Source organism: Schistocerca piceifrons, chromosome 1, assembly GCF_021461385.2.
Source record: "Schistocerca piceifrons isolate TAMUIC-IGC-003096 chromosome 1, iqSchPice1.1, whole genome shotgun sequence".
Classification (NCBI taxonomy): domain Eukaryota; kingdom Metazoa; phylum Arthropoda; class Insecta; order Orthoptera; family Acrididae; genus Schistocerca; species Schistocerca piceifrons.
In genome coordinates this window covers 369,254,142-369,280,052 of record NC_060138.1, presented here as the reverse complement: position 1 = coordinate 369,280,052, position 25,911 = coordinate 369,254,142, and positions in this window count along the sequence as shown.

Genomic DNA, 25,911 nt, shown 5'->3' with positions numbered 1-25,911 from the left:
TTTTTATCTCTCGGCCGAGGAAGTGACATTACATCAGCTAACCACTAAATCAAAACCGACGTGTGCATAGCGTTTCCCGTGACTTAACAGCGTTAAAAATGTACAAGTAACAAACGGTGAAGCTTAATATCACTTAGAACACAAAAGACATTCATGTATATACTCAGAACGTCACATATAATGTACACTAACGTAACATAGCCAGTCCGCAGCTCGTGGTCTAGTGGCTAGCGTTGCAGCCTCTGGATCACGAGGTCCCAGGTTCTATTCCCGACCGGGTTGGGGATTTGCTCTACCCGGGGACTGGTTGTTTGTGTTGTCATCATGACTTTATTATCATGTGACATTTACTGGATTAGACTGTGAATAAAAAATGGTTTGTGTAAAATTGGGACTTCGTACGGGCGCTGATGACACGCAGTTGAGCGCCCTACAAATCAAACATCATCATCGTAACATAGCCACAGTTCAACTTTCGCAATAAAATTACATTGAGGTGACAAAAGTCATGGGATACCTTCTAATACCGTTGGGACTTCTTTTGTCCGGCGTTGCGCAGCAGCTCAACGTGGCATGGATTCAACAAGTCGTTGCAAGCCCCAGCAGATATATTGAGCGATCTGCCTATATAGCCGTCAATAATTGCGACAGAGTTGCCGGTGCAGGATTTTGTGCACGAACTGAGCTCTCGATTATGCCCAATAAATGTTCGATGGGACTCACGTCGGGTGATCTGGGTGGCCAAATCATTGGCCGAACTGTCCAGAATGTTCTTCAAACCAATCGCAAACAATTGTAGCCTGGTAACATGGCGCAATGTCATCCATAAAAATTCCATCGTTGCTGGGAACATGAAGTCCATGAATGGCTTAAAATGGTCTCTAAGTAGTCTGCAGTCCATTGCACGTAAACACAGCCCACACCATTATGGAGCCACCACCAGCTTGCACAGTGCCTTGTTGACAACTTGGGTCCATGGGTTTGCGGAGTTTGAGCCACACTCGAATCCGACCATCAGCTCTTACCAAATGAAACTGGGACTCATCTGACCAGGCCACGGTTTTCCAGTCGTCTAGGGTCCAACCGATGAGGTCAGGAGAGACGCTGCAGGCTATGTCGTGCCGTAAGTAAGTGCACTCACGTCGGTCGTCTGCTGCAATACCCCGTTAACGCCAGATTTCGCCGCGCTGTCCTAACGGATACGTTCGTCGAATGTACTACATTGATTTCTTCGGTTATTTCACGCATTGATGCTTGTCTGTTACCACTGACAACTGCTTCTCTCCCTCGGCCACTGCTTTGTCCGTGTTGAGAGGTAATGCCTGAAATTTGGTATTCTGGCACACTCCTGACATTTCGGAATACTGAGTTACCTAATGATTTCCGAAATGTAACATACCTTGCGTCTAGATCCAACTACAATTCCGCGTTCAGAGTCCGTTAACTGCCGTCGTGCGGCCATAACCACGTTGGAAACTTCTTCACAGGAATCACCTGAGTGCAAATCCTAGCTCCGACAATGCACGGCCCTTTTATACCTCGAGTACGCGATACTATCGACACCTCTGTATCTGCATATCGCCACACCAGGTCTTTTGTCATCTCAGTTATATTAGACGTAACTGTGACTTTTTCAGTGGACCCATCCGGACATTTGCCTGGAGTGATTAGGGAAATCACGGAAAGATTAAATCTTGATTAGTGTTCCAGTGTTTATCCAGTGTGTCGACTCGCACGGTGTTAGCACGACGTGGAAGGGGAATTGATTTTCGCCTGCAGCGTCATTTTGTGGCTGTGCAGCAGATTCCAGGAGGAAATAAACATTAAACAGTAGTAGGGTAAAATCGAGGAAGAAAAGAAGGAATGAGCGGACGAACACCGTCCAAACAGGCCTAGAAAGCCCAACGGTACCGACCAGCCGCCGTGTCATCCTCGACCCTTACGCGCCACCGGATGCGGATAGGGAGGGGCGTGTGGTGTTGCGGTCAGCACACCACTCTCCCGGCTGTTGTCTTTTCGTGACCAGTGCCGCTACTTCTCCGTCAAGTAGCTCCTCAATTGACCTCACAAGGGCTGAGTGTACCCTGCCGGCCGATGTGGCCGAGCGGTTCTAGACGCTTCAGTCTGGAACCGCGCGTCCGCTACGATCGCGGGTTCGAATCCTGCCTCAGGCATGGATGTGTGTGACGTCCTTAGGTTAGTTAGGTTTAAGTAGTTCTAAGTTCTAGGGGACTGATGACCTCAGATGTTAAGTCCCATAGTGCTCAGAGCCATTTGTACCATTTGAGTGTACCCCGCTTGACAATAGCAAAGAAGGAATGAAGATTACGATTTAACGTTCCGTCGGCAATGAAGTCATCAGAGACAAACCAGAAGCTCCGATAGTTTGTTAAGAATGGAGAAGGAAGTCGACGGTGCCCTTTGATTGGAACCATCCTGGAACTTGCATGGAGCGATTTAGGGATATCACGGAAACAGAAGTCACGATGGCCGTTCTTGAATTTGAAGCGTCGTCGTCCGGAATGCGACTCCTGTGCCCGCCACCTCTCTCTATAAGAATCAGCCAAGTTCAGCTAATTACGGTACTTAACCAGTTTTGTGCTCTATTCAGCACTTGTGCGATTAATCGCAATGATGTAAAATGAGTCATGTCACATTCATATGTAAATATGGCTACATGCTGAGCACTTAGAGCTGTTTTTGTTTTTTTATTTTAACTTTTAAAGAGATGTGAATCAGTAATTCGTACCTACCTCAGTTTACATCTTACATAAACAGAGACTCTTCTAAGGAACAAAGAAATTATCAAAGATAAACTTTTTCGATTTTTGCACAAACTTTTAACTTTACTATCTGCCAAATACTTTATATCAATGATCAAAACTTTTGGTGGCACCCATTTTTCTGCTAAACTCAACCTTCATGTGAAATAATAAATGATATATCTTATTTGGTGTTGTAACTATGTACGTAGTTGTTTCTTTTGAATTGTTGTGCGTTACTTGCAACGGACTTCATGAGGGAATAAACATATTATGAAGTAATATTGAAATGCCCAAGTCCATAAACAGATGTCTACAAGATCATTCTTACAACGTTCTTCAGCAATCAGAGCTTACTTCCTTAAAGGTGAGTTGCCCCAAAATTATTCCGTAGGATTCTTTTGAGTGGAAGTACGCGAATTATGTGAAGTTACTGATTTGACTTTCCCCAAGATTGGCAATGATTCGAAGTGCAAACGTGGCTGCACGGAGTTGTTTTAAGAATTCAAAAATGTGTTTTTTTAAGTTTAATTTCTCGTCTATACTGATACCTAACGATTTTGAAATTTCCACCCTTTTTATTATTTGCTCACCATGTATTACATTTATCATTTGTGCAGATTTTCTAGATGTTCAGAACTGAATACTGTGATGATACTGTGATTGGTAGCCTGTGCCATCTATCAATCTCTGCCATTCGACGATTGAGCTGTAAGGACACGTAAGTTTTGTAAAGTTAGTGAAAATCAAAAGATCATACATATTTTATTGCAATATGATATTGTAAAGGACGCCACATGCGATCGACAGACAGCAACGATCCGTCGCATGCGATATAGCCTACAAGCGGTCGCTCGCCTCGACACCCCACACAGACCGATTTGCTAAGCAGTTTCAGTCAGTGTTACGAACGTCACTGTGTCTAGCCTTCCTGCTATGGAAAAATGAACTGCTATGTTTAGCAGCTGCTGCAGTTGATTTCCGTATCCCCACGAATATTTGAAAACATAAATTTAAAGCAAACGATAATTATAATTTTAAGGTTCCCTTGAAACGTTTTTCTTGGGAACTGTAGGTTACTTTACAGAATACATTACGTTCTTCAGTGACACCAAATGGGATCTGTACATCTTTCCAGCGTGTCAATACAATTCGTTTTACGTTTATTAGCCATCAACTCCTTTTTCATTTATTAGTCTCATAGTTTAACTGCAAATATTTACCCAATTTTTTCTATGTGTCTGTTGAGATGTTGTTGTTTGGTTGGCTGATTTGGGGAAGGGGACCAAACAGCGAAGTCATCGGTCTCATCGGATTAGGGAAGGATGGAGAAGGAAGTCGGCCGTGCCATTTCAAAGGAACCATCACGGCATTTGCCTGAAGTAATTTAGGGAAATCACGGGAAAAACTCGGTAGCGTTCTCGCTTCCCACGCCCGGGTTCCCGGGTTCGATTCCCAGCGGGGTCAGGGATTTTCTCTGCCTCATGATGACTGGGTGTTGTGTGCTGTCCTTAGGTTAGTTAGGTTTAAGTAGTTCTAAGCTCTAGGGGACTGATGACCAAAGATGTTAAGTCCCATAGTGCTCAGAGCCATTTGAACCATTTTGAACGGGAAAAACTAAAGCAGGATGGCCGGACGTGGGTTTGAATCGTCGTCCTCCCGAATGTGAGTCATCGTGCTAACGACTGCGCCACCTTGCTCGATGAGTTGTTGTCAATAGCAGCACTACTTATTACAGTACCTCTTGTTATAAATAGCATGAAGCAGAGTTGGATTACATGAAATGAGAAGAGGCTTGAATATGATTGTAAATGCTAATAGATTTGCCCTGAACATATAAATTAAAATACCCTCATAGCGTCACAGTAGGTTGGTATGTCACTTTGCTTAGAAGTTAATAACTTGAACAATGAGTATAATTATTTTATAAATAACTCAAAATCATCAGATGGATCCCATTGCACCGTGACTATAACTATGAAGTTCCCATCAACTCTACTTCTACGGCACAAGCTTCAAAATGCTAATCACAGCAAAATCAGAGGGTTATTGTGTGTCACTTTTTAATATAAATGACAACTCCACTTCTCAGTGGACATATACGGGGTGTTCAAAAAGTCTCTCCGCATTGCCGTATGATTGTTAGCCGCGTGTGCCTGGGTTAACTTCCCTTCAAGTGGACTCTCCCAACATTCCACTGTTTCGTTTATCTCAGCCAGAGTCAGTAGTATCGTTGCTGTGTGTCGTTACGTGTTGACGTGAACGTTTAAGTTTAGTTCCTTTGTTCACTTGTTTCGTTTTTGTCACTGTTCAAATGGTAACCATTCATGAACGTGTGTTTTTAGTCGAACAAGTGTTCAAAGTTGGCGGTAAATACACAGTTTCAGTTCGTCAAACATTTAATTAAGTTTTCCCGGAGACAACACTCCCACATCGCGATAGTGTGCGAGATTTGACTAACAAATTTCGATGTAGGGATTCAGTGACAGATGCACCGAGAAGTGGTCGTCCTAGCGTTTTGTCTGATGATAAACTACTCGATATTTCCGATAAAATGTCCATGAGTCCGAACAAGTCAGTAAGAAAACTCGCCCAGGAAATCGATGTTAGTGTCGGAACGGCCCATACAGCTGTAAGGAAAAAATTATTGACTTTTCTCACACAAAGTAACCGTCGTGCAAGAACTGAAAAATACTGATCACGGCAAGAGACTGCATTATTCTCAATGGTTCAAAAATTTCGTTCAACAAAATGGAAGGGGTATTCTTAATGAAAAGTTTTTCATTGATGAGGCGTGGTTTCATTTATCCACGAAGGTGAACTCGCAAAATTCTCGTATGTGGAGTACTGCAGATCCATTGTGTATTCATGAGGAACCACTTCATTCTGTGAAAATAGGAGTTTGGATAGCAATTTCTAGACGTCGGATTGTGGGTCCCATATTTTTCAACGAAACAGTAAACGCACAACGATACTGCAGTGATATTCTGTACCCATTCATTGGAGAACTTGTGTTAAGTGAAATACTGAACGGTTATTTTCAACAAGATGGTGCAACCGCGCATACAGCTCGCGTTTCAATGTCACTGCTTGCTGATTTTTTTGGTGATCGCAAATTTCACAGGGACTTTGGCCTCCACGATCGCCTGACCTAACACCACCTGACTTTTTCTTCTGGGGTGCAGCGAAAGCAACTGTCTATGAAAACCGTCCAAAATCCATCGATGAATTGAAAACTGCAATACCCACTTTCAGTGCTTCTGTTAGAGAAGAAATGTTACAGCTTATGTTTGGAAACATGAGTAGACGAATTAATTGTTTATTCAACAACAGGGGGACACTTTCAACATTTAATGTGAAAATTTGTAAGTAAAAATGAATATCCAATAAATTAATAACTTGTATTTCACTGAGTTTCATTTCGATATATTCACTCCGGCACACGGCACACGCGGCTAACAATCATACGGCACTGTGAAGAGACTTATTGAACACCCCGTATAAATTCGAACGCTGATTTCTTACTCAACATGGTCAAAGTGAAACGAAACGGAACTGCAAAACCACGGTTAATAAACAGAGAAACAAGTCGCAGCCATATTGCCACACACCGCTGTCAAACAGCAAGGCAGACATGCTGCAAGAACGAATAGCATGTGATGCATCAGACATCAGACTGCCTGGGATTTCCATGCGTCCAGCGATCAGTGACCGATCGCTGCGACTTCCCGCACGCACTTGCAATCTACGAAGCAATCGGTCGCCCATTCGACGGATCGCCGCAACCGGTCGCTCGTATGTGGCGCCCCTAAAACAAGTATGTTCTTTCTTTTGTTTCGTGTCAGGAGCATGGGGCAGAGGCAGAGGCAGACGGACCAGTCTTCCTGTTGTTACGTAGCCATCATTGCTGATCTCCACTGGCGTAAAAGCAACGGCCGTTTTCCAAATGAATTTAATAGTTCTGAATCATTCTAATGAAATGAAATATGAATTAGTTCTTGTCCGCATTTAGCACGATCAATTGAAATTTGTTAACGTATGTTATTAACACCTGAGACGTGGCTCTATTACAGAAGTGTAATAAAGTTGTTAAAAAGTGATCGTAAATAACTTTGAAGATATTTTTGGAAGTTTGCTTGAAGATGAATTTTGCACGTGATTGATTTGGAGAGAAAGTGTAAGACGTCGTGGTCTCCTGACATTCATTGCTTGCATATTTCGCCCTCACAATCATATTCCGTACATCAAGACGCTTCATTCGAACCCTAACTCGATAAGATAAAGCGAATGTTGTATGAATTCATGTAAACGATATGCAATTAACAAGTAAGTGCACCGTGGTTGAAATACTCGAGGCTGGCGTACACACATACATTCCAGACACGACGGTCACAGGAGCTTTTAGTTCGAGAGAGGCAATCGCACGCCAGAAGGCCGGTCCCAACCCATCTACGTCGGCCGTGACTGCCAGTAGAGCAGACAGCGTTTGCCCGAGTGAAAGGACGACCCTGTGTTCGGCTTAAAAGCAAATTCCGCTACATTGTGTGGGAGCAGCCAGCCTACGCATTCTTTACACATAGCATGCAGTTTCAGAGATTTTTACAGGGAGAGTTGGATTGGCGAAGGTCAATCCAGATAGAACGAGAGTAATCTTATTTGTCAGCAGCGAGGGCGCAGACAGCAGTCATCGCAGCTTACGGTATTGTGCGCTACAGCTATTGCAAGCCCCATATTTCCTCCACAACATTACACTTCACTGCATTTCACATGCGACAGCCTCGACCATACCTAGCAACATTCTGAACGATAATTATTCAAGTTGAGTCGGCGCGGCTCTCAGCCATTCTGCCAAGTCAACAACAATCTTAAACTTTGTATAGAAATTTCATTAGCGAATCCTATCCTTGAGAGGTAACTTCACATTCCAAAAAGAACCCGGAAGTAACGTGTTAAGTTCATAACTAAAAGTGCCATTATGATTTCTCAGAATTTTTGCAAAAATAAATAATAACTTTCGTGAGTTTCATGTTTTTCTTACACTAACTAGCACTACTCCAATATCCAAGTGTCCCACTAGTTACGTTAAAAATTTTGTGAATTTTTGTGTCATTTCCTTACCGCGGACGACTCCAGAAGATATTTATTGCTGGAAGTTTTTCAGGCATTTCTCTTTAGAACGTTAGGAGCGTATGTCTGACTTCTGTAGTAGTGTGGGGGTGGAAATTGCGTCTTGCAGGAGCCACAGGGTAAAGGGTACATCTGAGATCAATCCCATGCTCACAAAAGTTCTACTTAAATCAAGCGAAGTTTTCTTGGCGTTGAAGTTAAATTTATCTCGCATTTCTGTATTATTTGTGTTGCGGTATTGAATTTTTGCTGACTTTATTTCACTACAGTTTGGATGAAAGTGATTTTTCGGAGAGCTTTTCAAGGCTAAACGAGCTTTATATTTCTTATGGGACGAAGAGTATAAAGTTAATGATGAAATAAGTTTTCAAATGACAGTTCACAATAAGCAGACAGAGATACCCTTAGCGACAGAAATGAATCTTACGCCAGTATCCATACTAGTACCGCTGGATGCTATAAATTGCGCTAAATGCAATATTAATGTGAAAATCATTGTGCCCATGAAACAAGTCTGAATGATAACAGCTCAAAGCATTCATTAAGACCGCCAGTACAGTTTAATTGAGTTCATGGTTGGTGGGTTCGTTACAGATTACTTCAAAATGATGCATTGACGGACCAGAGATAATTTACAGCGACGCAGATTTCACATGAAGCTAATATCTGTAAGTTGCAGTAACCACGAAATGTTCAAATGTGTGTGAATTCCTAAGGGACCAAACTGCTGAGGTCATCGGTTTATAGACTTACACACTACTTACACTGACTTAAACTATGTTATGCTAAGAAAAACACACACGTCCATGCCCGAGGGAGGACTCGAACCTCCGGCGGTGGGGCCGCGCAAACCACGACATCGCGCCTCAAACCGCGCGGCCCTCCGGGCGGCCATCAACGAAATAAACAACGCCGTGATAAGGCGATTTTCACATCTCACTTATTGCAAGTACCGTTAATAACAGAAACCCTTCGCTAGACAGAACCTGAAAACATTAAATGCTGTCTTCGGAACTATGAAGTGTTGTGCGCCTTCCCTCCCGCCGGAGGTTCGAGTCCTCCCTCGGACATTGGTGTGTGTGTTCTTACCATAAGTTGGTTTAAATAGTGTTTAAGTCTAGAGAGCGATAACCTCAGCAGTTTCGTCCGTTAGAAATTCATATGCGCCTGTGTATGAATTACGCATTACCACAGCAGCATGTCGTAACCAACAGGTAGCTTACTCCGTCCCGGTGAATGAAGACGAATGAACTACTGTAATATGTTGCGTCTTTTCGAAACTGACAGTGAGACCACTTGCAGAGAACCGCTCAATAATACTTCTGAGAATGTTATCTACAGTTGCGTCTGTACTCCGAAAGCCACATAACGGTGTGTGGCATAGGGTACTTTGAGTAGCACTTTCACTTATCTGCTGTATGGATGACGCTAAAAAATTGAGGCGGCTATGTCCGCTGGATGGGCTACTTGAGGAAAGCGTCGGAAAAGAAAAATTCCAGGTGACTAACACACAAGTTCAGTAGTTAGGTATCTTCTGTATTGAGCATAAGAAAATGGTTCAAATGGCTCTGAGCACTATGGGACTTAACATGTGTCGTCAGTCTACTACTTAAACCTAACTAACCTAAGGACATCACACACATCCATGCCCGAGGCAGGATTCTAACCTTCGACCGTAGCGGTCGCGCGGTTCCAGGCTGTAGCGCCTAGAACCGCGCGGCCACCAGCGGCCGGCTATTGAGCGTAAGAACTATATAAAAAGTACGTGGATGGCGCAGAGTAATTGCAAAAAAATTCAAATAGTGCAAGGGTTATAGTACTTCCAGTGCTAACTGCACAGAGAAGAGACACGAAAAAGTGAAGTTCTACGACGCAGGTCGGAAATGGACCGTCATCATTTCGGTGCACACATGACTAACGCCGAGGAACTGTCTGTTCACAAAAGCATGCGATTTCATGGGCAATGATCTCTCTTCTCCGCCCTACTTTGAGATGAGGAGAGGCGGCCAACCACGCGTGACCGATTACAGAGCGCCAAGAAACTATACGAAGTGTGTTACAAAGCCGCGAGGAAGGGTTCCTTGCCTTGGTATCAATAACATTAATAATTGTCATCTGAATGGCGTTTCGTGTGGTCGCAGCTGAATGTTGTTATGTCGTCTGTGATTGAGAGGGACTTCCTGCTTCAGTGCCTTTGATCAGCGTTGTCGAGAGTACAAGACTGCTGGGTTAGGGGTTTGCACGAGTGGAAACTAGCAACCACGTGGTTATAACAGGCCTAGTATGACCGTGCCACTGGAAATCTCGACGTGATAATGATGTAGGCTATAGAGGCCCATGGTTTTACGAGGGTCGCTCCAAAAGAAATGCACACTATTTTTGTAAAAATACAGTTTTCATTCTGGATTTGTGAAAGTTTTACAGTGTGTAGATACATCCTTCCCGCTTGTTTTCAAAGTTAGATCAACCCGTTCCCGTGAGTGGCGCCGTCACAGCATGTCTTCAAGATGGCTGCTACACTTGACGTTCGTCAGAAGCAACGTGCTGTCATAGAATTCCTGTGCTGTGAAAACGAGACAGTGGGAAATATCCGCAAGAGGTTGAAAAGGGTGTATGGAGATGCTGCTGTCAATCGCAGTACAGTTAGTCTGTGGGCAAGCAGGTTACGTGATGAAAGCGGGCACGCCAATATTGAGGATTGTCCTCGCAGCGGCAGGCCTCGTACTGCACACACTCCAGACAACGCGCAGAGAGTTAACGAATTGGTGACTGCTGACAGACGCATCACAGTGAACGAATTGTCACGCTACGTTGGGATAGGGGAAGGAAGTGTTTGCAGAATACTGAAAGTGTTCGCGTTAGAAAAGGTTTGTGCCAGGTGGGTTTCCACGATGTTGACAGTGGCTCACGAAAAAACAAGAAAAACGGTATGCAGCGAACTTTTGGAACAGTACGAGAATGGTGGAGATGAATTTCTTGGAAGAATTGTGACAGGTGATGATGGCTCCATCATTTTTCACCAGAGACGAAGAGGCAATCAATGGAGTGGCATCATGCAAATTCACCCAAGAAAAAAAAATTCAATACCACACCTTCTGCTGGAAAAGTTATGGCTACGGTGTTTTTCGATTCCGAAGGACTCTTGCTTGTGGACATCATGCCAAGTGGAACCACCATAAATTCTGATGCATATGTGACGACACTGAAGAAACTTCAAGCTCGACTGAGTCGTGTTCGACCACATCGGCAAAAGCAGGATGTTTTGCAGTTGCACGGCCACATGTCAGTCAAAAAACCATGGAAGCGATCACAAAATTCGGATGGACGACACTCAGACACCCGCCTTACAGTCCTGACTTGGCTCCAAGTGACTATCATCTCTTTGGGAAACTGAAAGACTCTCTTCGTGGAACAAGGTTTGAAGTCGATGACTCCCTTGTGCACACTGCAGAACAGTGGTTCTAACAGGTTGGTGCAGAATTTCACCGTGCCGGAACACAGGCGCTCGTTCCAAGATGGCGTAAGGCAGTTGAGAGGGATTGAAAATATATGTAGAAATGAAAATATTGTTCCTAAAGGACGTATCTACACACTGTAAAACTTTAAAACATGTATAATAAAAGATGGTTTTAAAAAAATAGTGTGCATTTCTTTTGGAGTGATGCTCGTATGTAACAGCTGTTTTTCTGGCCGAGCGAGCCAGCACGGAAGTTCCAGGGCTGGAATTTTAGTCGGTGGGGCCTATAGAAAGAGCGTTTGCGTTTCCGTTGTTTGTTGAGCCTGTATCAGTTCGCTCTCCTGGTTTCGCCTTCCGGTTTCTCCCACATTAACACTGGCGTTTGTAGTTGCAGATCACGAGAATACCATTCATAAAGCTTTTTGCAGAAAAGTTGTATTAGCTACAAATCTAATCCAGCACAGCCAGTCCTCTTCAAGGAGCCACTTTTCCACATTTTCCAGTTCGCACCGTAACACACGTGGCACAGTTTGAGAATCTGTTTATTCAGTAGCCGAGGATCGCGCGTTTCGAAACTGGGCGCGGCCTTTGTGCCGCTGCGAACTGTTTGTCACACGATATTTATGAAACACGTGAAGGACAGTTATCAAATTTCTGCCAATAAATCACAGGCGCCGCTGCACAGCGCTTTGTTAACACGGCACGGCCGCGCGCGCCGCGCCCGCTGCGCTATTAATTTCGGCTGTAAATCAGAGCCTCTCGCAACGTCCCCGGCGAGGTCTGCGGGCCGCGGGCAGGCGACGCCCCCGCTGCATTTCGTCTGCGCGTAGTGCACACTGCTCTACGCCATTACAAAAGCCACTTACTGTACCGTTAACGTTATTGGTTCATTTGCATTTAGATTGAAGCTTACGCACGCGTAGGCACACAACATATTGGAAATATTAATACGAAAGTGTGCTATCGATTGGAAGCGAGTCTGCGCTATAAAGAGGATATCGCAGATAGCCACTGGGAGGGCAAGTTTTTATCAGCGGGCCCTCCCGCTATCGCCGGTCATATGAACCTACTTGACAGCTCATTTCTGCCCCTGTAGACAGCGTTTCGTGGCACAGGGGAAGCTGTACAACTGTTGCATCTAGGGCTTAGCAGCCATTGCACGCTAACGGTTATAGGCTAACCAGCTTAAAGTCGATTTGCTGCGGAATTATTGAGCATATTCTTAGAAGGAGACCACACAAGAACCGGTCTTTCGTAATTTTATTTATATTTATGGCTTATGAAGATGAGAAGATTGTTCAAATGGCTCTGATCACTATGAGACTATGGGACTTAACATCTGAGGTTATCAGTCCCCTAGAATCACACAAATCCATGCCCGAGGCACGATTCGAACCTGCGACCGTAGCGGTCGCGCGGTTCCAGACTGAAGCGCCTAGAACCGCTCTGCAACAGCAGCTGGCCACTCAAATATCAATCCACCAAAACTGTTCTGTGCAACTCTCAAAAACTCTCGAGGAAATCGACTTTTTAAGTTTTCCGATCCTGAAGTAAAATCAAGTTTTCTGAGCAGGCAGTGCAACTCTCTGGCAGAATACTCGTCTGCCTCGTAGGTTCCTTGAGCTAAATTCTTGGCCGATGCAAATTTTTAAACAGGGACTCATGTTCTACTAGTATTTCTGTGGAGCATAAACTACATAAAGCTGGGAAAAAACCAGTAGTACTCGAGACTGGTAATCGCTGGTTTGAGTCTCAGTTCGGTAATTTTTATCTTTTTTTTGTTCACTTAGAACATCTACGTCATTTAAATAGGAAAATCGTCAAATGTACGAGGGTGAGTTGAATGAAAACCTTAAATTTGTAATAACAAATCGAAATTTCGCGCCGTTATCCTGTAAGTTGGTAAGCGTGCTACAAACAGTGTGCAGAATGACCTGTAGGTGGCAGCATAGTGCAGTATCAGTATAAAGATGGCCGCCCCACTTGCGACTTGCACCAGGGAAGAACAGCGTTCTGTTATTCGGTTTTTGCGTAGTGAAGGTGTGAAACCTATAGAAATTCATCCACCAATGAAGGTTCGGTACGGTGATGCATGTTTGTCACAGCATCAAGTCTACGAATGGAGTAGGAAGTTCGCAAATGGTGTGACTTCAGTGGAAGATGCTCCTCGTCTAGTTCAGGCACGAGTTGTGACTCCACAGCAGATGAAGCCATAGTGAAGGAAAACCGCCGAGTGACACTGAATGACACTGCAGCATGTTTACAGATTAGTCACGGCTCAGCACACCACATTGTGCATGATGTGATCCAGTTTCACAAAGTGTCTGTAAGATGGGTGCCACGGCAGTTGACTCCTGACACGAGAGAACGACGTGTTGATGCTTGTGAAGAACCTTTTCGGCGCTTTGAATGAGACGGTGACGGCTTCCTTGCAAGAATCGTTACTGGGGACGAAACCTGGGCTCACTTACCCAACCGGAAACCAAGAGAGCGAGCAAGGAACGGCACCATTCCTCATCACCAAGTGATTTCCATATGAAGAGGTACACCACACAGTGCATCAGTGGTTGCGCGGACTACCAGACGAATTTTTTTCTAAAGGAATTAACGCACTTTGTAAGCGTTGGATGACTTGCATTGAGCGTGGTGGAGATTTTGTCGAAAAGTGAAACAGCTTTGTACTACTTCTGCACAGTAAATAATATGTTAAAAAATTTAAGGTTTTCATTTGACTCACCCTCTTAGTCTAATTAACATATATCTGTCATTTTTAGAAAAATGCACGTCTCTCATTTTTAATTACCTATTGCACACAAAAATTAACTTTTAATAGCAACTATAAGTTCATAATTACTGGTCTTTCATAAAAAATTGTTAATAAAGCTTATTCAAATTTAAAAAATCTTTAATTAAAATTTTTTCGTCCTTATGTATTTTACGCTTCAGTGAAATCCTCATGGAACACACCTTTGTTTAAAATTTTACCATGGCTGGGAAATGAAACAGGTCCACCCATATGGTATGCGTGCATTCTATCAAGGTCTAATAAACACACGCACGAAACACACTGGTGTAGAAGGTGGTACCGTTTGACAGTTGGAGACACACTAGCGCTCCAAGCGGTGAGAAACCATGCAGCTACATGCGTCATAAGGATAGTGCTTGTTTTTAATTATTTCCTACTTATTTAACGAAATAGTTGTTATATTTTTGCTTTCCATACGTTAGTTAATGACCAAGAGACATGAATTATTATGAAATATTTGAAAACAGAGTCGAATCACACTGATTCTATGACATACGTTACAAATTATTCATTAAGAAATGATTTCGATATGTCTACGTTTGCATATGTCTATATTTGCATATTTAAAAGCGAGCGAATATAAAAACATATTTCATGCATGAGAAGCATCTATTTCTGTTTCTATGAAAGGCACTTTCCCTGACACTTAAAGATTTTTTATAGAATTTAATGATTCGCCAATTCTTACTCTTCACTCGACTTTCTAATGGGCGAACGTTTTTGTAAATGTAGTTACTTTTGCCTCAAAAGCAAATTTGTTGAAGAGTTTCGCCGTTTGTGGGTCACATTTAGTAGCAATTGTGGAATTGGTTTCTTCCCTTTCGGGAAACAGTTTTATTGCTTTTGACGAATTATTATGACGTCTGTGTGGTTTTTCGTTAAGCTACAGGTATGGCGGCTCATTGGGTACGTTAGAGGTCTTACGTATTAGATTCCATAAGGAAGTCCTATGTTCGACATTCACTGATTTGCCTGAAAATGTACTGAACAAAGCTTGTTGAGTAGATACACAACGTCTTTCTGCCAAAGGTCAGAACTTCTTTTTATTGTTAAAGGAAAACGACATTACTCAGCAAATATCTCTACTTACAAGAGAATCGTAAATAAATTGTGCTATAAAGCATCGTATCTCCCAGAGTTCCTTAAGAAACCAAATAATGGCAAATGTGGCGCCATTTCTTAGCTATTATCGATTTTCTATGTACACTCCCTATTGAAAAACTATGTTACAAATCGATATAAGCGTTAGTATTCACACTCATTCGTGTCGTATTCAGAGGTGTGTCTTGCTGGCCGCTTGGAGAGCTGCAATCGCTGTGGGGGAAAAAAAACGAGACGGAGTGTCGCGGTTCTTACGTTAAACTGCTATTCTACTTACTACAAAGCCATGCGGCCCATTGAAAAAACAACCTTTCCTTGGGTTATTAGAGGCCTTCATGAAAACCTCGTAAGTCGGTTTTCTAGAGTATTTTTGAGAGTTCAGTTGTTTTTTTGTTTAATTTGGCCCCCGGAGATTGCATAGAATGTATAAATGAAGAGAGAGAATACATAAATGCATTTTACGGAATTGAAAGCTCAAGCTGTCAATTTTTTTTCCACAACAAAAGTTCATGAAATAGAGTGATAAGTAAAAAGTGGTCCAACTAAAACATCCATGTATCTTTACGTAGAACACGAATATGTCATAAAAAAATGTGGGTTCCTATTTTAAAAAAACGCAGTTGATATCCGTTTGACTTATGGCAGCGCCATCTAGCGGGCCAATCATAGCGTCATCTGGTTTCCCCCTTCAAGCTAGACAAGTTTCGTTCCTTCTAGTTTTTTCGTTTGACACTTATTTCGTGAGACATTTGGCCCGGTCACGATCAATGGACCACCCTGTATGGATGTACATTTAACGACGAGCATCCGCGACGAAACAAGGACAAATACAGATGTATTGATACACAATACATTTCATTTTAAATTTGTTTTCAGCCGTGGAATGGCAGCTACAGACGCGAAAATGGCATAATAATGGTATTGAATATTATGGGAGAAAATTCATCAATAATGCCTAATGAATGCACGCAGCAGTCAATGCAGTTTGCAAACTGCAAAAGCCGTTGGCAACGCACCAACAAAGAGGAAGTCGATTTTATCTGCCAGAAGTATCTCCTGGCATGCAAAATAGAATCTTACCTTTCGGGGGATAAAACGGTAATGGGCATATACTGTGCAGGTATGCCTAATTAATTGTACGGAGAAGGAAATCATGCTTATTAAAGAAAAACAATCATTTTTCGCTATACTAGTGCATCTGACTTCGACTAATAGAGTGCGTACAGTGTTTGTAATGTGTGCAGTTACTGGTATTGTGAAATAAAGGAACAGTGAAGTATTAGAAATTACGAAGTAACTTATTTGCTAGAATGTACTGTATTAACAAAAAGCTTTTACAAATTTTGGATGTATTGAATGGGGCTGCGCTGTTTTTAAAACAGTGATCTTGTATTCTTGTGTACGGAAACTGTAAGCCCAACCAGCACCCTTGATTTAGCTTTTGTGTGTTTTCCCTAAATTTAAAATAATAATAGCACCTCTCTTCAAAAAAGTGCACTATGGTTGTTATGGCGATCCTGAATCCGACATGAACTGAACCTGCCCTGTCTATCTTTAGTACGTCTGCGGTGACCTTAGCACAATGCACGTAAAACAAAAGTCATAACCACAGACCAAAACACTCTCATATTTAATATTTAAACAAAAAGGGTCAGCGCCTGTTTTGCAATGGAACACCCTCACAGTAATACGAACAAATTAGAAACGCAGGGATCATTTTTTTTAGGGATCGTCTAACTAGGATCAGTTGTAGGACAATAGTTTGGTACTGATATTCAAGACAAGTATGAGTTTAATAAATCGTTTATTTACTCTAAGATATCGACACACACCATTTTAAAGTGACAATGAATAAGTTTCCAACGGAATCAAACTCGTAATGTTGAGTGAGAAATTGCTTCAACGCAATGATCACAAAGCCACTTAAATATTGAAACACAAAGCTCTCTAGAAGCTCAGTTTGATTATGAATCTCGCGCTATGATTGTGTGGAAGTACTTCATATACATGGGAGCTTGTAGCGAGTTGAAAACGCTACAAGCTTTCTTAATCTGGCCAAAGCAGTTCGCAAAAGCAAAGTAATCGAGTCCAGGACCCGCGAAAACAATACACGAGTCCAGTACCCGCAAAAACAATGCACTCAATCAGGCAAAACAAATTTGTAACAAATCAAGCAAATTGTGAGCTGCTCAGAAAGTGCATAGCGCTAGTGCGAAATACGACACTTACTCAAAACTCGGTAGACGTGCACCCCAATCGGCGCCAGGACTTGAATTCTCTTTCCCTCTGCGGCAGGGCTGCAAGTCTCTCTTCCTCCACGGTTGGCGACAAGTACGCATACTTTCCTCTATCAAACCCAAACTCCCAACTTTTTGAAAAACTCTGCGTGGAAGGGAAGACATCCAGACATTACCACGTGGCTTTATTTAAGCGAATACAAGGCAACCCTGCAGAGATTTCCCCTTCTTGGCTTACAGAATGCATCTTAAAATGCTGGAGTTTGATATCGGCTGCTGGCAGTATTCCACTCATTGATCGAGTCTTTCGCGCCTAACAATGGAACCCCCGCCCCCCTTCGCATCCCCTCCCTCCCTCACATTTAGTGGTAATACGGCCCAGTGAGCAGCCTGTCAAAAAATTGAACACAGATTAAGCACGAAATCAGGAATAAGATGTACTGAACTGTGAAAAAAAGCAAAATAGAAACACTGAACGGTCCAAGAATAAGAAAGTGTAATATACAGCAATGCGTCATGCGTAGTGGGTAAGTAGCTGGTACAGTAGCTCAGCGCGTTCGGTCAGAGAGCAGGCTGGTCTCTGTAATAAAAAACTGAGTGAAGAGATCGACAACGGACTTCAGCGGATGTCATATGACTACGCTACGACCAAATTACGATCAAATACAATATACAACAACTAACAAAATGCAAAAAAAAGAGAAAGATGTGGTGCTAGTCTTTTTTTTTTTTTTGTCCCAATTTGTGTCTGTGTCGTGGTGTAACGTCCGTTTGCAACAGCGAGGTGTAAGATAGGGATCTTTGATTATTAATGACAGTTGATTCTGCACAACTACTCTATGAGCAGCGAAGAAGTGGCTTTCGAATGGGAACCGCAAACGTTTGATGACAAGGTGACAAGTCAACCAGATCCTCCAACAGAAAACACGTCTGGTGTTCTCATACATTGCATTAGTGATATTACAAGCGCCATATGATAGGAATCTCTTATCGACGCTCCTAATTTGTGCGACTGGTAAGTGAGTGAGACATGCCTCCTTGCCCGTTATAGGTGTTCGTATGAATGTGACCGTGATCACGCCCAAGGAAAAGATGAAAACATATTAGTTTGTCACATAAGCGCAACTGTTTCACAATCATACAGTTTCTCTGTGCTCTACTAAAACATATCGTTTTGGGAGTCTTGACTCTTGAATTTCTTTGTTGTAACGTAGTTCAAACCCGTCTATTTGTTGTTTTCATTTCTCTGAGACTTCTGTTTGATATCTCGCCTGCTCTCACTATTCATCACATTTACTTGCGACGGTAACGTATTCTTTTCACATGACTCATATTCTACACACATCAAAAAAAAATTTTGCATCACCCCGCTTCCCAGAACTCCTGAAGATAGACGTTGACTGTGGATATTGTATCACAGACACAGTCCCTTTGACCGTTCAGAGACGTCACTAAACCCACCCAAAGATGTAAACAACCATGTAGACGGGAGGGGGTCCGACAGCCGCGATCAGTTCCAGTCATTCCACCAGGAAGCAGGTACACGGCTCGTGTTGTCTGTAGTTCAGCCATGGCTATACGGTCAATACCGCGGTTCGATCGCGTCCGCATTGTTACTTCGTGCCAGGAAGGGCTCTCAACAAGGGTAGTGACCAGTCGCCTCGGAGTGAACCAAAGTGATGTTGTTCGGACATGGAGGAGATAGAGAGAGACAGGAACCGTCGACCTCATGCCTCGTTCAGGCCGCCCAAAGGCTACTACTGCAGCGGATGACCACCTCCTACGGATCATGGCTCGGAGGGACCCTGACAGCCACGCCACCAAGTTGAGTAAAGCTTTTCGTGCAGCCACAGGACGTCGTGTTACGACTCAAACTGTGCGCAATAGGCTGCATGATGCGCAACTTCACTCTAGACGTCCATGGCGAGGTCCATCTTTACAACGATGACACCGTGCAGCGCGGTACAGATGGGCCCAACAACATGCCGAATAGACCGCTCGGGATTGGCATTTCGTTCTCTTCACCGATGAATGTCGCATATGTCTTCAACCAGACAATTGTCATAGACGTGTTTGGAGGCAACCCGGTCAGGCTGAACGTCTTAGACACACTGTCCAGCGTGTGCAGCAAGGTGGAGGTCTCCTGCAGTTTTGGGGTGGCACTATGTGGGGCCGACGTTCGCCGTTGGTGCACCATAATGGCTATACCATACCTGAATGCCATCCTCCGACCGATAGTGCAATCATATCGGCAGCACATAGGCGAGGCATTCGCGCCTCGATCGTGCCCATCTTGTGAATGACTTCCTTCAGGATAACGACTTCTCTCGACCAGAGTGGCCAGCATGTTATCCAGATTTGAACCCTATCGAACATGCCTGAGATAGATTGAAAAGGGCTGTTTATGGACCAACCACTTTGAGGGCTCCACGCCGAATCGCCGTTGAGGAGTGGGAAAATCTGGACCAACAGTGCGTTGATGTGGATAGTATGCCGCCACGAATACAGGCATGCATCAATGCAAGAGGACGTGCTACAGGGTATTAGAGGTACCGGTGTGTACATCAATCTGGACCACCACCTCTGAAGGTCTCGCTGTATGGTGGTACAACATGCAATGTGTGGTTTTCATGAGCAATAAAAAGGGCGGAAATGATGTTTATGTTGATATCTATTCCAAATTTTTGTACAGATTCCGGAACTCTCGGAACCGAAGTGATGCAAAACTTTTTTGATGTGTGCATAATACATGTATATAATAACAACTGCCAAGACTACAGAAAGAGAGCAAACATTTCAATGACAGGACGGACAGTTCATAAACTGAAAGAGATAAAATAAAATAAACGCCGCGATGAGTTTTAATCACGGCTCGCCTGCTTCCTTGATTAACACCATGCCCGCTTACCCAAGACGCCTTTGCTATTTCATTCTGTAATTTATTGCACTTTTTGTTCTTGGACCGTTCACTGTTTCTATTTTGCTTTTTTTACCGTTCATTACACCTTTTTCAGGTTTTTGTGCTTGATCTGTGTCCAGTTTTTGACGGGCTATGCACTGGACCATCTTACCACTAAATCTGTGGTGGAGGGGGGAGGGGTGGATGCGATGGGGAGTTTCCCTTGTAAGTACAGTTGTGGGCAAGACTCAGTTGATCGGATAGCAAGATTTGGAGGGAAAGGCTTTCTCAGTGGCCAAGCAGTGCCATGGTGGCCCGTTCTTAGACCTGCATACAAAGTGATGAGTTCGTCGCGCGCAGTTTTGCTCTAGGGACGCAGTGGCTTAGCAGCAGCTGCCTTCCAAGCAGAATACTGCGTTTACCGCCCAAGTGTGGAGCAGGGACTTGTCGCAACCGCTCCTGTGAACTGCCGTACCCTGGGGACCCACTTCCCTTCCCTAGAGCCTCTGTGAGTGACCTCCGCGGGTTAAGCCAGATCAAAACATGGGCACTTGGGCCTTCTCATTTCTTAGCAAGACAATTTGAAAGCTCCTTCCTCAGCTATCAACATGTGTAATTTCCTCAAAAATAGCCACGAACTGAGCAGAAAAATAATCAAATATCGCTCAACTACATATATGTGATTTGTCTTATCACAAAAGGAAACCAAAAATTGTAGCGATTGTAGCGGAATCACCTTATTGCCTCATGGTCTGAAAATATTTGAGAAAATACTTGAGACAAGTTTAAGGAAAGTAATAGAATCACAACTACAGGAAGAGGAATCTGGATTCAGAGAACACCGTGCAACTGCAGATCTCATATTTCCACTTAAACTGCTGCTAGAAGAGCGCTGGGAGATGGAAAAAGACTTATACTTGTGTTTTTAGATCCTGAAAAAGTGTTTGATAGTGTTCCATGGAAGATCATACAGGAAATTCTAAGAAGGAAAAAGGTAGCCACAAGGATAGTTCAGAAGTTAAAACGCTTTGCATAGTCTGGTGCAGGTGTGTATAGAAAGGAAATAATAATTCTTATTGGTTCCTAACAACTGAAGGAATTCTACTTTCCCCATAACTTTTTATCACTCTCATGGATCGATGAAGCAGAACAACAATCAGAACATCAAAGCATTTGCATTTGCAAAACTGCTAGCACCAGGAATGCAGATCTTACAAACTGTGGTCCAGAAAACTAGGAACAGAAGAAGCTGAAAGAGAAGCTGAAAGAGAAAAAGTCACCTCCGTGAGATGGTGTGGCCTTGACAAACAAACGAACTAGGGAAGGATAGCAAAACAGTGGCTGCACACAGAGGTGCAGATGTGGTTTAAGACCGGTAGGAAGACTAAGGAAGATATATCTGGCCCAAGTAAAGAAGGATATAGGAACAAAAGGAGTCAGTTGGGATACAATCCTGAAGGAAGAATGGTACATGGGCGGATATAAGTGAAGAGCGCTCGCCGACCGCCCCCGGGTAACTGGAGTGGAAAACTTATGTCGGTGATGACCAAGACCTTCATAATCAGCAGCAGCAGCGTGACATCCACTGCGACGTAGATGTCGCCCAACGTCTACTCCATACGTTACAGTCTTTGGCCGCACCCATGTACATATTCTCTGTCTGTCATCAAATGCCATCTGTTCACCTCTCATATGTCGTTTTCTGCTTCTTTTCTCATCTCTTAGAATCGAGCAGAGACCTTCCTCGTTCCACCGAGCATCTGTTTTCTTGCTTACGGATCCCGCCCATCTTTCTGAGGCAGAAAATTAGAATTGTTTTCGAATTAAAGCTGCATGTCTCACTGGCATAAATCAAAACTGATAATATTCACCAACTGCAATCTCCCTGTTTCAGCCACGTCAGAAACTTTCTATTGAACATTCTGTTTAGTAATAGCAATCCAGGCAGTTTTGACTCTTCTGATAATTTCTTAATGCAATCCGTCCTCTTGTTGTTTTCATTTGCTCAAAGTACAAAAACTTGTCAATTGGGCCTATTAATTCATTGTTAATTTGTACTGTTTTCTTCTCAGTATGTTGATCACACATTATTTTAGTTTTATAATGGATAATGTTCAAGCCGACTTTGTAATTTTCACTGTTTCTTGCATTCCTTACTGAAAATTATCTGCACTACAGATAAGCAGTACAAAACATAAGTAAAACGAAGGTGTTCGCTAATATATAGTCCCTCTTCTTTTACTACTTTAGGGGTCTGGAAACTTCTCAGAGTATGGAGAACAGCTGTGGTGGGATAGAAGCCCTTTGTCTTACACCTCTTTCAATTCTGAACTTCCCACTATCCTGGAGAATTTTAGTAGGTTCTGTTGAAGTGGTGTACATATTCTTCAGTATATTAGGCAATGTCTTATTATTCAAGGGCTGTTGATACAGATATTGTTGTACCTGAATCAAATGCTGTCTTAAAATCTATCAACTTGAAGGACAGTGGTAATTCGTAGTCATAGCTCCGTTCTATGAAGGTCATTCAATAATTAAAGAGACAAATTGGTCTGGGGAAAAAACTGTTATAGGGCAAGTTTGGCACTTTTACGGCTTTAAGTTAGCATCACTGGGATGAGCCCTGATCAGCTGAGGTATCAACATTATTTTATTTATAACCTGAAAAATACACTTCAAGATGGCTAGTCCTGTTGAACGTCCATATTAGTTGAACAACGTTCTGTTATTCGTTTTTTACTTGCTGAAGGCAAAAAACCAGTGAATGTATACTGTAAAATGTCGAAAGTTTATGGTGAAGGTTGTGTGAATAGTGCAAATTTTTACAAGTAGGTAGAACAGCCCAAAAATGGTCGCGACTCAGTGAATGACGAACACCTTTCTGGCCGACCAGTTGCTGTTTCAACTCCCTCACTTGAAAGTCGAATTAATGACATTTTTCGTGCCGACCGCCGTGTGAGTGCGGAAATGATAGTTGATAAGGGTCAAGTTAGTTAACGGTATGGTTTATAATATTATCTGTAACAAGCAGACATGTGCAAGATGGGTCTCAAAGGAGTTGACGGGGCTACACAAGGAAACAAGGTTGAGAGTGTGCACAGAGTTAAAGGAACGCTATGAAAGAGAAGGTGAGCAATCCCTCAACAAAATTATAACTTGCGATGAAACTTGGGTTCACTGTTATGAGCCAGAACCAAAAAGACATAGCACGGAGTGGGAGCACACCAACTTACCTGTCAAGAAAAAATTCAAAACCTAAGCATCAGTGGGAAATGTCATGCTGACGGTGTTTAGGGATGCTGAAGGTCCATTTTTTTGTGATTATCTCGAAGAGCAGTGTACAATAAACAGCCAGTACTACTCGGATTTGCTTTTAAGCAAGGTGAAGCCAGCCATGGGAGAGAGATGTCGTGTGATCTCAGAGGAGAGGTGTGATTCTCCAGGAAGACAACACACGTCCTCATATTGCTTAACTAACCCGTGAAACCACCGACGAAATGGGCTGGGAAGTATTGCCTCATTCCCCTTACAGTCCTGATTTAGCACCTAGTGATTTCCATTTGTTTGGTGCACTGAAGGAGGCGTTACGTGGGAAGAGGTTCCAGGACAACGCGGACGTGAAAAAGTTTGTGAGAAACTGGTTCAAACATTAAGATAGAGAGCTCTTTGCAGCCGGAATAAGAAAGCTTGTAGACCACTGGATCAAGTGGATACATTTTCAAGGAGATTACGTTGAAAAGTAGAAAATGTGTTGTTTTGTAAAAATAAACGCTTTTTTCTCCAGACTAATTTGTCCCTTTCATTACTGAATGACCCTCGTACAATTTGTTCATTACCTGCATATCACCTTTTGCATTCGATCCACTTTTAAAGCTTGATTCTTCCTACGCTTGATTGAAATGTAGTGTTCTCTTTCTGTGTGCTTCGTAATGACTTCAGTCAACGTCTTAGACATTATGGAGATCAGGCTAATAGGCATAAAGATTTTTTAGTTGTCTGCCTGTTTTCTTTGGAAGTAGAATAACAATTGTAGAGACATTCTTCCGCTTTTAATGACTCGCCTTCTTCTGCAAATATTCTATAAATAATTCTGTAGAATATGTAGTGGGTTGGAGGCGCAGTGACGGCTATGAAAGGGTGGAAACACCACTCTTTTGGCGCTCAGGATGGCGATGGCTCTCCCAACCGAGGTTTGGCTTGCGCGACGGGAGTGATGTTCTGGACTGTGTTAGAAAAACAAATACTGAACGTAAACAGTTCTTTATTAATTCGTTCAAATTGAACAGACATTTGGTTGTACCCCTCATCTCAAGCGTGGATTGTCCTAATATTCCACCTTGCAGCAGCGGGTCTGGTAGATGCAGCATGCAATGTACAAGCGCTGTGACAAGCTGAACTGGCATAGCCAGCATGCCGGGAGCCTCATCGACAGTGGACACGAGGCAGTTGGTGGCAACGACGGCACTGCGGCAGTCTCTGTGCCCCGAGATGGCTGGTGGACTCCAGGAACTCACTGCTGGTAGGTCATCCGTTTACGCCCCTGCCATGGGGTGCTACCCATATCCTGGTGTCTAAGTCTCGTGGAGGCAGAAGAGTGGAGAGCTGCCAAGTGCCAGGACAGTCTAAAAGTGGTCCCTGGTTCACAGCTGGATGGTGGCTTCTAAACATGCTGCGTGGTGTCTGTTTGTTCTATATCGTGTCTCCCTACCACTTTCGCGCAACGACGCTCTGAGCGTGTTTTTTAGGGAATTGACTAGTTTGAACCTGGGACCTGTTGCTGGTAAGGAGACGTCAGACCACACATGACATGTAGAATTCAGAAGAGCTCAGTGAGACTAGTGATGATATAACCAAATACTTAATGATTTCAGCGTCAGCTCCACTGCACTCCCTGTAAAGGAATCTTAATACTAACTAAATTTAGTGGAAGGGGTTCAAGGCTTTCCTATTTTTAGTTAGCTGGTAAAATAACGTCGAAAAAGCAGTTAAGTTTACCATTGGAAATTTTATTCTACTCATAAAACATTGTTTATAAATTGCACTATTGATAAAAGGAGATGTTTTAATACAGGATGGTAAAAACCAACTGCGTTCAACAAAAATGTGAACGAATATTCCCTGAATGGGTTTCCAAGTTCTACAATGGATCGAAGGATGACTTACGCCATATCACATCTATAATCTAGGTTTAAATTAAGTTTCACAAAAGAGCAAACAATCAAAATGGTCTACAGTGACCCTCAATTATCTTTAATTACTTATCTAACTTGTCGTAAATTACAGTGGCTGACGTGGCTTCTCAATAACTATATAACAGAAAAATCATCGCGTTTCAGATTTTTACTTCAAGTGGCAAATGTGAACACCATGAGCTTTAATTGACGATCGACACTAGTATTACGCAAAAAGGGGGTGTAACAGATGAGACTTCTGCAGTTCTGAGTGAAGCTTTATGCGCTGTTACGCGGCATCGCGTGCGTTCATTACCTTGTCGGTGTTCGTCAGGGGGCGGCAGCCGGCGC